Here is a 16,911-nt window from a genome sequence, read left to right on the forward strand (position 1 = left end):
GTTCCTCTCCGCCTCCTCCCGAATCTAGGGCAGCGTTTAAGCGGCAGAAAGCAAGGTGAAGTTAATCGCAGGGCCGATTCTCCTGTTTACGCTTCCCCTCGTCTCTGGGGAACGCAGCCATGGGTGAACTGCAGGCTGAGAGTATTCTCTGTGCTTCTGTACTCTCTCATCACACACTTCGTAAACAGAGCGTTAGCGCTTAAGCGGGAGAAATGTGTCGCACAGGTGTCTCACTGAAAATTAGTGCAACGTGCGAGTCTGTGCAAACGTTGCATTTGGAGCACACTGTTCAAATTCTCCAAAGCTCAGACAGCCCGGCAGACACAATTAAGCCAACAAAGACCTTTTTTTTTTTTTTCTTTTTGATGAATTGTGGATACCGTTTCAGTATCTCATCCACCAAGGAATCCACTGAGGATGTGTCTTTTGCATTCATCCAGAACCCATGTCTAGGCTTGTGCTGATGTTATATTTTCATATTAATTTCATGACGATACTGTATGATCAGAGCAACAGTTCTGTCTTATGGTTGGTTTTTTTTAAAAACTGGAACTCTCATTAAGTTCGATATGATATGGTACCATATACAACAGTAATAAATTTTTCCACCATAACATAAAATATATCTCAACAAATGCCCGATTGTCATGAAGATCAGATCGGATTTTAGACGTCGTCTAAAAACCCGCCCCGTTACCCCTCTTACATTTTTTCATTGGAAGATTGCAGAGCGTCGACTCTAGCAAAAGGATGTTAGCGTCAGATATCAGCCGAGTATTTGTATTAAAACGGGAAAAGTGAGCTCGGTGCGTTCGCTCTGAAAGAATGAGGAAGTGCTGTCTCATTTTGTAACGTATATCTCGCTTTTGCTGAATCATAAGACATAATGTACAAGCTTAATAAAAGTTTTGTTTCTTTGCCCAGAGGGTTAACTTCCTTCCTAACACTTTTCTAATGCAGAGTCCGCCCCCCCACCCCCCCCCCCCATCTCTATGCCAACACAGATGGGTTTGTTTTAGCTTTGGCTCTTTATGTGAATCAGGCTTTTCATTCAACAGACGAAGGTCACTGGCGGAGAAACGAAGGTCCTGCAATATTGCTGAGACTGGAGTCTGCTTTACTGGAATATAGCACTTTCATTACCGTTACGGCGTTTACAAGCACCCAAACGGGAAACTCGCAGTTTTCAGTTAATAGTTGCGAGATCTCTGACACATCACATCCTCCTCTTGCATACCTGGAAGACAAGGGCAAAGAATCATGGATTTGTTGAAGATTCTGGGAATGCGCTAAGCACAGAAGTGCGTGTCCCGCTCCAACCTCGTGAACTCTTTGGCGCTAATCTCGGTTTATATTTCCATGCAAATGCTCCATGCGGAGACCTCGTTTGAGAAAGCGATTACATAAGAGAAAGTTTGTTGCCGAAACGTACAGAGATGCCTACCATGAGTGGGCTTTGTTTGTCTATCTCGTTTTCATTCCTGATTGAGCTCTCCCCTTCCCTTCCCCGATATTTTCCTCGCTGTGGCTTTGGCAGCATTGTGTATACAACCATAAAATGAAAACAAGCAGGGAACATTGCTCCTGCAGGCAGCGGAGAGATATTTTCACCACATGTGGAGCTGGCATGGCCTGAAAGAAGGAAAATGCTGAAAGGATAGGATGTGCTGTCCTGAAAAGTCCTAAAATGCTGGGAACATCTGAGGTCTGGGGGACTAGAGAGTCTGTACTCCACACGGAGGAATGTAAAGTTAGAATAAGTCAGAATAATTAGTCTTGCTAGCCAAAAGCTGTTGATATATATATATATATATATATATATATATATATATATATATATATATATATATATATATATATATATATATATAAAGGTATGGTCTTATCCTGTGGTTTTCCTGAGAGAAAACACCAGCATTGTTGACTCGTCAGTGTTCGATCAAATGGTCCAACAAAAAGGCTGGTTTCAACTGGGTAGTTTGCACCAATTGGTCGAACCATCCTTTAGTCTCCATAACTGTACTTAACTCACCTTTCTGTTGTACCATTGGGTCAAAGTAACCGTTCTGCTACACCTTAGGGTTGAATCAACCTTTTTGTTGCACCGTATGGGGTTGAACCAAACTACCCAGTTTAAACCAACGTTTTTGTTGGACCAAAAAGTCTCTATTTAGAGTTTGTTGCTTTGAGTGACATTTTTAAAGCAAATGCTTCAACAAAAAGGTTGATTTAAAGTGTTTAGTTTGGTTCAACTCCATATGGTGCAACAGAAAGATCGGTTCAACCAACTGGTGCAAAAGGAACGTTGGTTCCACCCAATGGTGCAACAGAAAGGTTGCCTTGAACCAATGGTGCAAGAGAAATTATGGTTTGAACCAATGGTGCAAGAGAAATTATGGTTTGAACCAATGGTGCAAGAGAAATTATGGTTTGAACCAATGGTGCAAGAGAAATTATGGTTTGAACCAATGGTGCAAGAGAAATTATGGTTTGAACCAATGGTGCAAGAGAAATTATGGTTTGAACCAATGGTGCAAGAGAAAGGTTGGTTCATCTCAGTTGGTTTGACCCAGAGTGAGTCAAAGCTTGGTTTCATTGTTTTGCCCCAGTGTCAAAGTATTGCTTTAAAAAAAAAAAAAAGAGTCTAATCTAAAAACTAGTATCCTCTGCTGTTAGCAGTTTTTTCTTCCTTAAATACTACGAGTCAGACTGTAAAACGAATCCCAGTTCAGAGTTAGTGAGCAAATACAACCATTGCTGAAAGATACATGTACTGCAAAAATCAGAAGATTTAGGTAATGTGCCATACCTCTAAAAGTGATCGTAAGAACCACATAAGAAGTGGTAGTGTAATCGAAGGACATAAGAGAATAAATGTGGCCACGGAGAAGAGACCGTTATATATGCCTGTTTTCCGTATCACAGAGGAATGATGTGACTACCTTGCAGTAGCAAAGATTTCAGTGCTGACAGAGCTGCTGTTCTTTTTTTTTTTTTTGGGGGGGGGGGGGGCAAGATGGAAAGACCCAAGTTTTTCCCTTCAGTCTCTCGAGAGGTCCACATTTATTGACCGAGTCTGTGGTTTCAGCATCTACAGTAAAAAGGCCTTAAATGGTCAAGTCTCTATTTAGAGCCTGTTGCTGTGAGTGATATTTAGAGAGGGAAAGTTCACGTTTGCATTGTCCATGCGGTGGGATATTACAGGCGTTGTTGTCTTGAAAGCTACTGGAAGATGAAGTTGTATGCAGTTGAATTGAATAGAGGAGGATTCCGTCCAATGTGGAAGTCTTTCTTTTGAACTTTCTGGCCAAACAAGAAGTGCTTCAAGTGGTCAGTGGCCCCTTTACTTTTCTGCTTGGTTTGTTATGTTAGCCTTATTTTCTTCTGCCCCAGAGTTAACCTCTCAACCCTGGGGACCACCGTGGTAATTGGGGGTCAATCAGCTACTAATGTGGCACATGATCTTCCTCTTTCAGCCTAATGGAAGATCCTAATGGCATTTGAAAGTGGCTTCAAGGGAAGCAACAAAAAGCAAACGAACGCCCGTTCAATACACATGTCCAACTGTGTACACCTCGTCAATCAAACCTTGCGTTTTCTGTCTTCACAACAGTGTGTTACGCGAGAGTGGGTCGAGACGGACACTTGGGATACTGCATTCAAGGTTTTTACTCGATCAGAAAAGCTATTAATAATACAAGAGACACTTCCTTGTGACTGTTCTACCTTTTCGAAACTTGTTCTCAGTTCACGTTTGCTTGAAAGCCCAGTCTCACTGGGGACGTGTTATGCAACAGAGGGGTTGTTGAACCTAGCACTCTGCATACATGAATTATTACAGATCCAAAGTTTCCATACTTTTGCTTGCTATCCTACCTTATCCTTGCTGTCTCGCTACCATGTCCCTACTGTTCCCTCAAGGGAGCTCATGTACTATTTCGATCTCTTCCCTCTCTCTGCTTTATCTCCAGTCACTGTTCCTTTTCTAGGCCTTTTGTGTTGTTTGCAGCTGGTAAATCGACTGCTGGGAGTTCTTAAGAAAGCATTCTCAGCTGAGATTATTAAAAAAAAAAAAAATTGAGTTCTCAGTTGGCTGAAAGCAGTCTCCCACCCAGACCTTCTTTCATATTTAGACATTTGGCAGAGAGTTGAGAAAGAGAAAGTATCTTCCAAAAACCTGGGGGGTGGCCAGATGGAGGAAAAAGAGAAATGAACTTGTGTGCCATTGACATTGAAGCGGTAGAAGCCCTGAGATCTCAGCCCTCATCCAGTAATTTAGTGTATAAGAACAAGAGTGGGTCCAGAACTGCGCCCCTGGGAACCCGGGCACCAGTGATGAAATTGCATGTCTTCAGGCTACATGGTAGGATCGACCCTGAAGATATGACTGAAACCAGGTTTGAGTGTATCTCCTGATAACCGAGTAGATTGGAAATAAGTATCTGGCGATTCACTGCATCCAACGCCGACGACAGGTCCAAAAAGAAATGAATAAAAAGACGAGGATTCTGACTGGATGTTCACTCATCCAATCAGAATCCATGTATTGGCCGAGTAAGATAAAAAAAAAAAATTAAGAAGAGTAGAATATATTCAATAAATAATGCCCGAATCGCGCTTCAACCCAGCGTATGAGCCGGTGTGCGACTCATCTCGTTTGATTCTGAACCCACGCCGACACCGTCTTATAAAATCATGCGGATCTTACAGATACCAAGTGTATTAAGTGTACAAAACTGGAGTCATTTGATCAGGATACTGGATGCTTTGTGCATGAGAATGCATAGTATCACATCACATTGTGTTATTAGAGAGAGATTTAATGGTGTGAATAATTGAATCAGTCGCTCGATCCTAGGATTAGGACCTCAACACACTCTGGATCCGCCTCTGCTCAGCACACAGGAGTGTAATTAACCTCGAAATCGCTTACGGAGAACAGGACGTCGCGCATTCCTGTAATGGTGTCAACATTCCTACTTGTTTATCCGTTATTCTGTATCTCTAGCGCGCATATTTGCTGTATAATCTGTCACCAGATCTACTGAAAGGCAGCAGGGAATGAAATAAATTCCCACCTCTTTAGATTTCCACTGTATTCCACTTCTATATAGGGACCTTCATGGAGTAGTGGTTTTGTACAACCGTGAGTGTGTGAAGCTGCTTGACGGTGGAATATGGCTTCTAAAAGGGAATAATATGTTACGCCATAAATCACACCCCTGAGTCCGTCATGTTGTTTCGCAATATGTCATGTGACCTTTTTTCAGTCAGTCACCATCAGGGGATTGGTAGATAAAGCCAGGCCTGTCAGACCTGACAGATGGGGTTATTGGGGTGCACGCACACACACACACACACACACACACACACCCATATGCACACTGCCCTCAGACACCACACACACACACACACGTTTGGCCCTGGGGAAAACGCTGTACTAATTGGTGGCGGGCAAATTTATTACATGTAAATGATATCGGTGTGATCGCCGGTGGTGATCTCCGACGGGAAGCTAAAATCTAAACGCTATAAACAGTTCGACAATAATCAAGGGCTGATCAAGGCATTCTATCATAAGGTCTCATGAATGATGTGGAGAAAAATACGCACACACTTTTAAAGACGGATAGGCATCTGCATTCGTGATCGGATTATTCCAAATTTGGTCACCTGACAGTTCTCGCCCGCTCATTTATTACACACCGCTACCGGCCTTGGAGGGCGAAGGCTAACGCATGCTTCCACCAAGACACCTGAAATCCAGCCCAAGCACATCTTTTCAGTCTGCTGCTCCTGCCAACGTCGCGGAGCAACGTAACGCACTCGGACGAAAGCGCAGTCTTCCTCACACGTGAGCTCACAGATGCCCGTTTTTGGCTCGTTTCCCTGTGATTGACCGGCGACAGAAAGTACTCCATCCCTCCCACCCATAGAGCACGGCCAATTTTACTCCCTGTGGCGTTGTCATTTATCCTCATTCGGTCTGTTCCACAATAAATAAAACCTAAAAATCCCCAAATCCACTCTAATCTTGTTTTGATCGCTCCCAGTTCACTGTAACTCGGTACAGTGCGTTCGCGTCGCCGTAAACCCGTCTGCGGTGCACCCTCTCGGGCTCTAGTTGTGAAATACGGTGTGTATCTGGAATATCTGGGTCACATGTTAGTCGGGGCAAAATGAAAGCCTCGATAAGATCCCGTCGTTTAGCTCCGTTTCTCATGCACCGAGCCGCCAGTAGGATCTTTTCTAAGACGGATTTGGCTTCGATGTGTCATCACTTTATCCTCCCTGATTCTTGTCGGAATGAACAACGGATTGCCAAGATGTGTACGAGACCCAGAGAGAGTCTTACTTTTTCTTTTCTTACTTTTTTTTTTTAGTGTTTAAGCACTGAATTTGAGGATTCATTCAGGAAGTCCCGCATTAAATCAAGGGTAGGTGCGCTGATGAATAAGTGTACGAGAATATGAGGAAAAAATGCACAGAGATGTGAATATGAATGAGATCGAGATTGGTGCGGGGGAGGGGATAAGGTTTGGGGGATAAGGCGTCACAGATGGGGTCCGATTATTCGCCTGAGATTATTGTAGGCGCTCCATCGTGTATGGGGCTAATAATTTAAAGCGTAGCTTTATATAGCATCGCTGGATGAGGTTTTTGTTCAAACGGACAATTTGACATCGGGAACCAGAGTGAGATCCGAACGAGGAGAGCGAACACTTGTGCGAGGACCTTTTAATGAACGGAACAGCGTGAGGGGAGAGAAGGGGGGGAAAAAAGAAGCAAATGGCAAGCAGGAGAACAAAGGACTAGAGACGAGGCGCTGATGAGCGATGTGTCAGCATGCCAGGATTATAAATGGGAAAAGGTGCGATGCAGCGCCTGTCTAATCTTCACCTTTCCCCCTCTTTCTAAAGCCCCATACACACACACACACACACACACACACACACACACACACACACACACACGAGACATATAGTCAAGACACTAGTGTGTGCTGAAGTGCTTCACTGTAATGGCTTCTCCAATAACATTCAATTGACAGAGAAGCGCAGAGTCAGCAGTATAGCGGGCGACCTCTGTTATTATTATTACGCTTACAGATAATAAAAAGTGTGTGTGTGTGTGTGTGTGCGCGCGCGCGCTGTCCTCACTTCACCTATACGCTCCAACCGTGTGTAAATGTTGGCGTCTCCTCACCGTGTCCAAGTAGATTTCTGTGCTCCAAATATCAGCCTGATCTTTCCCATTCGAAGCAGGTCTCTTAAAGGGCCAGCGCAAGCATTATTTCACCAAGAGTTGTTTGTTTTTATAGTAACTAAGAGTTTTGTCCCTTTGCCGCGTGCCGTATGTTCACACAGAGGGATAGTTGGGACTGAAGCCGAGTTTGTTGTTTTGAATCAGACTTTTGGATCAAATTTGAGTCCAAGGTGTCAGATAACACATTTCATACCAAGAGACATTTTATTTGTGTATGTGAGAGAGAGAGAAGGTGAACATTGTGAGTATGCACACATGCATGGACGCTCAAATTTGTGTGTGTGTGTGTGTGCGCGTACATTTGGGCAGCAGACCCTGCTAAGAAATACTAAGAATGGTTTGCGCAGAACTGACATGTTGAAGCCAGGGAGCTTTCTTTCTTTCCATAAAATTGCACCACATTTCATCCAGAACCTGAGACTATTGTGTGTGTGTGTGTGTGTGTGTGTGTGTGTGTGTGTGTGCGTGCGTGCACATGCGTCTGTCAGATTTGACCTTGTGGGGAAATATCGTCTTCTTTTTAGCTTTTATAAAAGAGTCAAAAGATTAGATTTAGATCTACGTGTCGCATAGCAGTAATGAGCTGAAGTCATAATTATGGCAATGGAAGGTCCTCACAAGGATAGTATGACATGTGTGTGTGTGTGTGTGTGTGTGTGTGTGTTGGGGGTCATTTCATTCTTGGTCTCTTCATCTGGGTGCTATAATAGAGATTGATTATGCTGCTCGCCGTGCCGCTGGGATGTGTAAATCATTGTGTGTGTGTAGAATGTGGAAAAGGGACACGAGGTGAAAGGTGGTGCTGCTTTAACACACAAAGGGAGAGAAGAAAATAGATGAGGAACTGAGTGAGAGATATGAAGCGTGGGGGGGGAAACCTGCCCTCCATTAAGCACTCGTGGCTGACGGCGACATGCCGGAGACTCTGTGGACCAGTTTTCCGTTTGAGGAATCTAGTAATATCGGTGCTGATTGGTCAGAAGGTATTGACCGTTGTTTATAGGTCTAAGCGCATGTCGACACCGATGCGTAGTTCTAACGCGTTCTCGTTACTATAGAAACGTATAGAAATCTAAACGCCTACAGTAACACTTTCGTGACTTGGTTTGAAGGCGACATCAGTTTCTCCGGCGTCGGCGGAGGTCGTCATGCTCCGCGGCTTCACTGTGAGCGGCTACGCTCAGCTACGTGTTTGTAATCGCTATAACGTAGGCAATAACAGGAACTAGCTTTCTTTTGGAAGTTTCACACTATTAACTAACGGATTATTTTGTTGGCGAGTTGCAGGAGTGTAAGAGGAGCAGGATAAGTGTGTATGTATGTATTAAGGCTGATCAACTATAGCATAGATACTGCTCTTCTAAAGATTATAAATGAGTGAGGACGCTGGGGTGTGTTCTGTTTGTGTACCGCTTTATTTATTTAAGTAGCCGCTTGAGGTGTGCCTCAAGGCTACATTCTGGGGCCAAAACTGTTCTTTATGCACGTCAACCATCTGGCTGTGTTATTCAGCAGGACACCGAACTGTCGTCGTTATGTCGCTGCTATGAAATTTAATCGAATCATTGTTCCTGCTCGACTTAGCGATTGTTCGCGTAGGTTAATGAGCAAACGCCAACGCCTTTTGGTGCACGTGCGCATTTCCTGTAGCGGCTGTAGGCCAGCTGTGGTGAGATTTCAGCATTTCTTTCCATCACAGCGGAGCAGAAAGAGCAACACGACGACAGATTTATTTACTTTGAAGACCGTAGCTTGAGCGCCGCAGTACGTGTTTAACTCGTGTGTTTTTCTGTTTGTATCAGAGAGGGTTTGCTGAATATTTTTGAATTTGCTCTGGTGTGTGTGTGTGTGTGCGTGTGGTATGTGTATTGTATGAATTGTGTCTTGCAGCAACAGTCACTACTGTGTACATACATGGACACATTGATTTTAAAAGTGCTTCTCATTTCACCTCCCCTCATTTAAATGAATATAAACACACACACACACGCGCACACACACACACACACACACACACACACACTGCAGTTATTCACTCCTGTTTCACATTTCACATTTGACCGCCAGCCCTTGCTCCTACCCTCAAGACATTCTGTGACATGAGCTATTAATTTAGCTGATCTTCGGGGAACATCAGAGATTTGCAGTAAGAGTGATAACCCTAACCCTGAAAGGTTAAAGGTTAGATTCCTCACTTTCAGTTTAAAACTCCTGACCCTCACTCCTGGATCTCCACTCCTGGATCTCCACTCCTGATCCTCACTCCTGACCCTCACTCCTGACCTTCACTTCTGACCCTCATTACTGGATCTCCACTCCTGATCCTCACTCCTGATCCTCACTCCTGACCCTCACTCCTGATCCTCACTCCTGATCCTCACTCCTGACCCTCACTCCTGACCCTCACTCCCGGCCCTCACTCCCGGCCCTCACTCCCGGCCCTCACTCCTGACCCCTCACTCCCGGCCCTCACTCCTGACCCCTCACTCCCGGCCCTCACTCCTGACCCCTCACTCCCGGCCCTCACTCCTGATCCTCACTCCCGGATCTCACTCCTGGCCCTCACTCCTGGCCCTCACTCCTGGCTCTCACTCCTGGCCCTCACTCCTGGCTCTCACTCCTGGCCCTCACTCCTGGCTCTCACTCCTGGCCCTCACTCCTGGTCCTCACTCCTGGCCCTCACTCCTGGCCCTCACTCCCGGATCTCACTCCCGGTCCTCACTCCCGGTCCTCACTCCCGGTCCTCACTCCTGGCCCTCACTCCTGGTCCTCACTCCTGGTCCTCACTCCTGGCTCTCACTCCTGGATCTCACTCCTGGATCTCACTCCTGGCTCTCACTCCTGGCCCTCACTCCTGGCCCTCACTCCTGGCCCTCACTCCCGGATCTCACTCCTGATCCTCACTCCTGGCCCTCACTCCTGGATCTCACTCCTGGCCCTCACTCCTGGTCCTCACTCCTGGATCTCACTCCTGTATCTAGCTTCTAAATCCGACGGTAACGTCAGTCATATGTTTCTGTTTAAACGCCAGTTTGTGATCGGTTCCTTCCTTTTCCCCCCTGGCTGTTCACTATCTGTTGCGGTCTACAACGTTCTTTCTTTCTTTCCCTCACTAACAAAGTCGTTATTATCCTCTGAGGAGGAGGGCAATGGCAAAATAAACCAAACGTTTTACCTAGACTTTATCTGCAGTAGGTAAACTATGACCTGCGACTTCACCAGCGTTCGTCTTGAAAAAACAGGAAGGTGGGATTATGGTGTATTTGGTCCCAAAATATACGAGAGGAGCTGCTAATTCTTAATTAACGTTCACACCAGACTGTTACCCGGATATTTCCTTACTGTCGTGTTCGGTGCGGTGCTTCGTCCCGACATGCTTTTCTGGTTAGCGCGGTTGGCACGTCCGGAAAAGAAAGTCGGCGACGGAACATCTGAAACTTGTTCCTCCGAGTTCTTACTGTCCTTATTTAACTTCCAGTTCTAGCTTTCGAGCTCGCCAGGTTGTGCTGGTGTCTCGTTTTCCCACCAGGATCCAGGAAAAGCAGCCCAAATGGGTCAAGACCCAAATAAACACGGTACAGCTCGGATCTCTCAGATCGCGCTCCCTAATCTAGAGCAGCATGCAGAACAGGACTGATGTGCAGCTGGTTTTTATTTATTGATTTATTTATTTCTTTTAAAATCGTAGCCTCAGTCCTTTTCGTATCGATGCTGAATGTTCCAGAACACACGAAGGAGCAAGGCACTGACGTCTTCGAGCTGAGCTAGTGTTATAGGATATTTCTGGGTCGTAGCGTTTGGTTTATTTTGGCCTCTTTTGCGGCACTCTGCTGTGTGTCCGCAGGGGTGTGTGTGTGTGTGTGTGTGTGTGTGTGTGTGTGTGTGTGTGTGTGTGAGAGAGAGAGAGTGAAAGGGCAGAGGAACAGACGGGTATGGAGGTCTGTGTGTGAATAATGGATGAGAACATGGCACGCGTGATAAGCCCTTACATTTCACCCTGCACCTCTGAGCAGGGCCGTGTGTGTGTGTGTGTGTGCGAGAGAGAGAGAAAGTGAGTGAGAGTATGATCACCTCTGAGCAGGGCCGTGTGTGTGTGTGTGTGTGTGTGTGTGTGTGAGAGAGAGAGAAAGCGAGTGAGAGTATGATCACCTCTGAGCAGGGCCGTGTGTGTGTGTGTGAGAGAGAGAGAAAGCGAGTGAGAGTATGATCACCTCTGAGCAGGGCCGTGTGTGTGAGAGAGAGAGAAAGCGAGTGAGAGTATGATCACCTCTGAGCAGGGCCGTGTGTGTGTGTGTGCGCGAGAGAGAGAGAAAGCGAGTGAGAGTATGATCACCTCTGAGAAGAGCCGTGTGTGTGTGAGAGAGAGAAAGCGAGCGAGAGTATGATCACCTCTGAGCAGAGCCGTGTGTGTGTGTGTGTGTGTGTGTGTGTGTGTGTGTTTGAGATGATCACCTCTGGTTCGGTATATGATCTTGGCGCTGTGTTTTATTCCTTACGCCAGGCTCCGGTAAACACGAGGGGACGGAGACGGATTTCTAGGATGCGTGTGTTTTTATTTCTAGGTCCGAGTCCTTCACTTCCTGTAAGTCGTTCACCAGGCCCCGTTAGAAACATGTACACACTCTACTCGTGTCAGCATCTCGCACTGCTCGTTCTTCCTCCAGCTTTTATCCTGCTGTTATTTCTCCCTTTCTCTCACTCTCTCTCTCGAGCCTTTTTCCACTCATCATCTCAGTGACTGTGGTGTGTGCCTTTTGACTGAACACACACACACACACACACACACAGAGTGAAGTATATTGATGTAACATCAGAACACTCGGTGTGGTATTATTGTTAGGTGAAACAAGGAGATGTTGATGGATGGATGGGAGAAAATGGAATTAGAGGAAGCGAAGGACAAGGAAATAAATATAGAAATGAAAAAGAAACGTCTGGATGGATCACTGAAAGAAATGAGAGAAATGAACTTACGGACGGCGGAAAGAAAAAAGGCGGCAAAGAAAGAAAAAGGTGAGTAGGTGAGGAAGGACGGATAAATAGATGGAAGGAAGGAAAACAGAATGAACGAACAAATGATTGATGGAAGACGGAAAGATATGAAACCAATAAAGGAGTAAAAGAAATGAAATTTTAAAAAAATGGATGGATTGATATATGGATGGTGGAAGAAGGAAGAACGGGGGGGGGATGAAAAGATGAAGGAAAGAATGCAACAAGGAAAGCGAAAACTGACGAGAGAAAGAAAGATGTATGGAAGAAGGAAAGGATGAGGGATGGAAGAACGAATGATATGAAACAAATGGAGGTAGGAAAAGAAATGAATTAAATGGATGAAAGACCGAGAAAGAAAAGATAGATGGAAGAAAGGAAGAAAAAAAACTGAAAGAAAGAATGGTGGAGGAAAGAACGGAATGTATACGAGACATGAAAGAAGTAAAGCAAGCAGAAATGAGAGGAAGGATGGATGGAAGAAAGAATGCAACAAAGAAAGAAGAAGTGGAGGAAGACGAGAAAGAATGATGGATGAAAGAAAGGAAGATGGACAGATTTTTTTTTTCTCCCCAGTGGGATAAGCCAAATATCTCTACACGGTCATGGGGGACCTTTGGGCTTCACAAAAGATACACACACACACACACACACACGTAAAGGTAGCTTCCAGCTTGCAGAAGGATCGCAGGACCTTCAGACCCTCTGAATTGCTACCAGATGTTTGTTTCCATTGTTTCTGCTACAATGTCAGTGTTTCACTCCCTCAGGAGACTTAGACCAGAATGTTCTGTCTAGATGGTGGCAGATTTGAGTGTGTGTGTGTGTGTGTGTGTGTGTGTGTGTGTGTGTGTGTGTGTGTCTTTTGTACATATGTTTGCGAAGAGCAGAACGAGGATCCAAGCTTCTTGTCATCTGCGGTAAAGTTCCTGGTCATAGTGTTCCTATCCTGTTACGGCAACAAACACCGCCATCTTTCCTTCTTCTCACAGCGCAGTTGTGTCCCAAACGCTAACACAGTACCGCCTTCTTCTTCTTATTTTTATTAGAACAACAGCCTTGGAAAGAAATATCCTGAGCTTGTAAACATATAGAATCCACTATGTCGGGAGTAACACATGACCGACTGCACAGGCTGTACTGTTTAACGGTTAAGACGGTCATTGTCGGGGTGTTGCTAGGTGGTTGCTAGGGTGTGGTGGTGTTTGGCAGTTGCCATGCTATTCTAACTGGTTGCTACTGTGTGTCTAGGTGGTTGCCATGGTATCCCAAGTGGTTATTACATTGTTACTAGGTCCTTACTATTGTATTTCAGGTGATTTTCTAGGCTGTTGCTAGGTGGTTGCTGTGGTATCCCAAAGTGGTTATTAGGTTGTTACTGGGTCCTTACTATAGTATTTCAACTGGTTTTCTAGGCTGTTGTTAGGTGGTTGCTATGGTATCCCAAGTGGTTATTAGATTGTTACTAGGTCCTTACTGTTGTATTTCAAGTGGTTTTCTAGTCTGTTGCTAGGTGGTTGCTATGGCGTATCCCAAGTGGTTATTACATTGTTATAAGGTTCTTACTATAGTATTTCAAGTGCTTTTCTAGTCTGTTGCTATGGCGTATCCCAAGTGGTTATTAAATTGTTATAAGGTTCTTACTATAGTCTTTCAAGTGGTTTTCTAGTCTGTTGCTAGGTGGTTGCTATGGCGTATCCCAAGTGGTTATTACATTGTTACAAGGTCCTTACTATAGTCTTTCAAGTGGTTTTCTAGTCTGTTGCTAGGTGGTTGCTATGGCGTATCCCAAGTGGTTATTACATTGTTACAAGGTCCTTACTATCGTATTTCAAGTGGTTTTCTAGGCTGTTGCTAGGTGGCTGTTATGCTGTTGCTTTGGCATCCCATCCGGTTTGCTAGGTTTTAGCTAGGCCGTTACTATGGTATCTCAGCTAGTGTTCTAGCAGGAAGCGAGAGTGCGAGTGGGCGGAGCAATGCGGATTTTACTTGACTCCAGTATATCTGAAGGACCAGCGAAAAAGACCTGTGAAGATGAAAAGCGATACGTTGTCTTTCTCAGGCTAACCTAATTTCTAAACACTGTTGAAAACATTTAGTCAAAACCACAAACACATTAGCTACTGTCTTTTTTTTTTCCAAAGTTGTTGTACCTTCCTAACCTTTGGCTTGTAGTGTATATCTGGAGGCCTTATTTATCTGCCAGCGCTTCTGCTATAACATTTAGAATGCTAGTCAGAATGTAAAAGCTAGTCTGTTTTCTTCACACGTGCCCTCTGCGTGTCTTCCTCCAAAATCCATGTCTTCATCCGCTGTCAATCCTACACGTTTATGCTTTTATTTTATTTAAATACGTCCTCGCTTGGTTTCTATCCGTTTAACGTCCCCGTGCTCTCGTCTTCACAGCACGCGGCTACGTGTGTTTGGGATACACCTTCGATCCACCCTTAACGTCAGGCAGAGTGCGAAAGTCATCACGGGTTTCCATTTGAGATCGATGTACCTGCTGCTGTTGTCTTAGCGCTAATTTGTCATCGCTTGACATCGCTGTGTTCATATTGTTGGACGTGGAAAGGGAGGAGGCGCAGAAGACAAAGTGAGACGAACGACCAGTGAGCAGCACGGCAGGATGGAGACGCATTAACCGCGTTAGCACCGCGATTCCGCCTTTGGCTGTTTTCGCCGTTCCTCAGTGCCACGCTAACATCGTTAGCGTTGTGTTCGGCTGTGATAAGCGAGCTCGTTATTGTAGGCTGAGGCAGCGGTAGCTGCTGTTATAGATTGTGTTTTTGTTGGCTTTGACTCTGAGGACGCTGACCCGGGCATCGTCGTTTCTTAAGAGTGGACCGGATTTGTTATTATATTAGCGTTTCAAGGCAGCTTTTCTCTCACCACACGATCACTGATCTCTTTCCTCGCCAGCACCCCCTGTAGTTTCCCTTTCTTCCTCTCGCTCCGTAAATGATTCTGGATTTTCTCAGCTCTTCCTCCTTCTCCCAAGTAGGTCACAGTACGAGAAGGAGCAGTGCGTCACTTCCTGTTACGGAAAATAAAACGTTCGCTTCTTGTCAAACGTTCGTAAAGCTATTACGCAAGTACGGCGTGAAGAGTTCGCGGGGTGTTTTTACGCGTGAAGGTATTCTTCACGTCGAAGGGGCGTTGCTGTACAAGATTCCAGCAATGTTTCCTTTCAGGTCCTCTGCACACGGTCTATGGAGCATCTTTTGTCCACTTTTCTGGCCACGGGCGTCAGAATCTTGAAGGCTGCTATCCGGTTGCCTCTCTGTTAAGTGGTAAGTTAAGTGGTACTTACTGTCCATCCATCCATCCATTTCCTGTACCACTTATCCTACAAAGGAGCCTGGATCCTGTCCCATGGAACTTGGTGCACCATGCGGGGGACACCCTGGACGGGGTGCCGACCTGTTATAGGTCACAATCGCACACCAGTTCACACACTACGGATGATTTCGTGATGCCTTGTTGCACGGGGAGATCGTGCAAACTCAAACAACCCCCCCAACCCTGGAGGTGCGAGGCCAACGTTCTCACTGCTAAGCCGTGAAGAACTGGCGTGTTCAAATCGGGGGTTTGAAAATCATTCTCCACATTCCTGATGCAAGTCTCTGACATTTCTGCCCGCTAGCTAGTTCATCAGCTATTTATATCACGTTTGATTACAACTTGTAGCTTGGCGTTTCCGTCCTAGGAAAAACCTGCGGAAACGCCCCCTCGACTCGGATTTCCTTCTCGCGAGCACTCCTCGACCCCGAGTTCAGGAAGCGACGCGAGCGCCACACGGCTGCTCACGAAGTACGTAGGCACAACGTTTACAGACTTTTCAAAGAGTTTTGCTGTATATACCAGCGTTTCGCTTCAGATCGGTCGACACGTTAGCTCGGGTAGAAAGAGTTCCGACCTCCCACTTCCGAGGGAATTTCGAACCCGGCCAAAGGAAACGGATAATTAATTCGCCCTTCGTGGCGTACCTAGACACCGAGGGGAAAGATGTGTTCCTGTTTTAATATACGTTCTGTTCTATTCTTCTTTCCTGCGAGGGGATAATGGTTCTGACCCCGCCTCTTTTTATTTGTATGACTAGCAAGGAATAGACTCGTAGCTACGCACACGCCAGACTTCCTGTAGAGAATATAATTGTGTGGAATGTGACAATGTCCCGGTGTGTGCGAAATTCACCGGAATGCGACTAACTGGATTTGTGTGTGTGTGTGTGTGTGTGTAAGAGACCCAGAAACATATGGCGCTCTATTTTGTGTTTCCTGTAGCTGTCCAGATGTTAAACTATGCATGTCGTTTGATGGTATGGAGGGGGGTTGGGTTATAGAGAGAGCTTGTTTAAGAGTATATGAATGGAGGACTGTAATGTGTGTGTGTGTGTGTGTGTGTGGGGGGGGGGGGGGGGTAAAGCCTCTTCCTCCACCCACTTTCTGTAAATCCCTGTCCAATTGAGAGTTCCGTGCACACTGTTAATTAAACTGGATTTGTGAAGCGCGTGGATGCCTTTAGGGGATCCGTGTGGGACCGTGTAGAAGACGAACCACTTTTTAACCCGCGGACGTGCCAGCGTTCGTATCGGTGCTGTGACTCGGCCAGACGGCGTTTTCCTAGAAAGCCTCTCGAAGACAAAAGGGA

General features: G+C 45.6%; 1 protein-coding gene across 3 annotated transcripts in view; it reads left to right on the forward strand.

The window, feature by feature from the left end:
- The window catches only part of abr (ABR activator of RhoGEF and GTPase), a 147,293-nt gene that overhangs the window by 108,744 nt on the left and 21,638 nt on the right, over nt 1-16,911 (forward strand). The gene's annotated exons all lie outside the window — the stretch shown is intronic.

This window comes from Ictalurus furcatus, chromosome 28 (assembly GCF_023375685.1).
Source record: "Ictalurus furcatus strain D&B chromosome 28, Billie_1.0, whole genome shotgun sequence".
Lineage (NCBI taxonomy): Eukaryota > Metazoa > Chordata > Actinopteri > Siluriformes > Ictaluridae > Ictalurus > Ictalurus furcatus.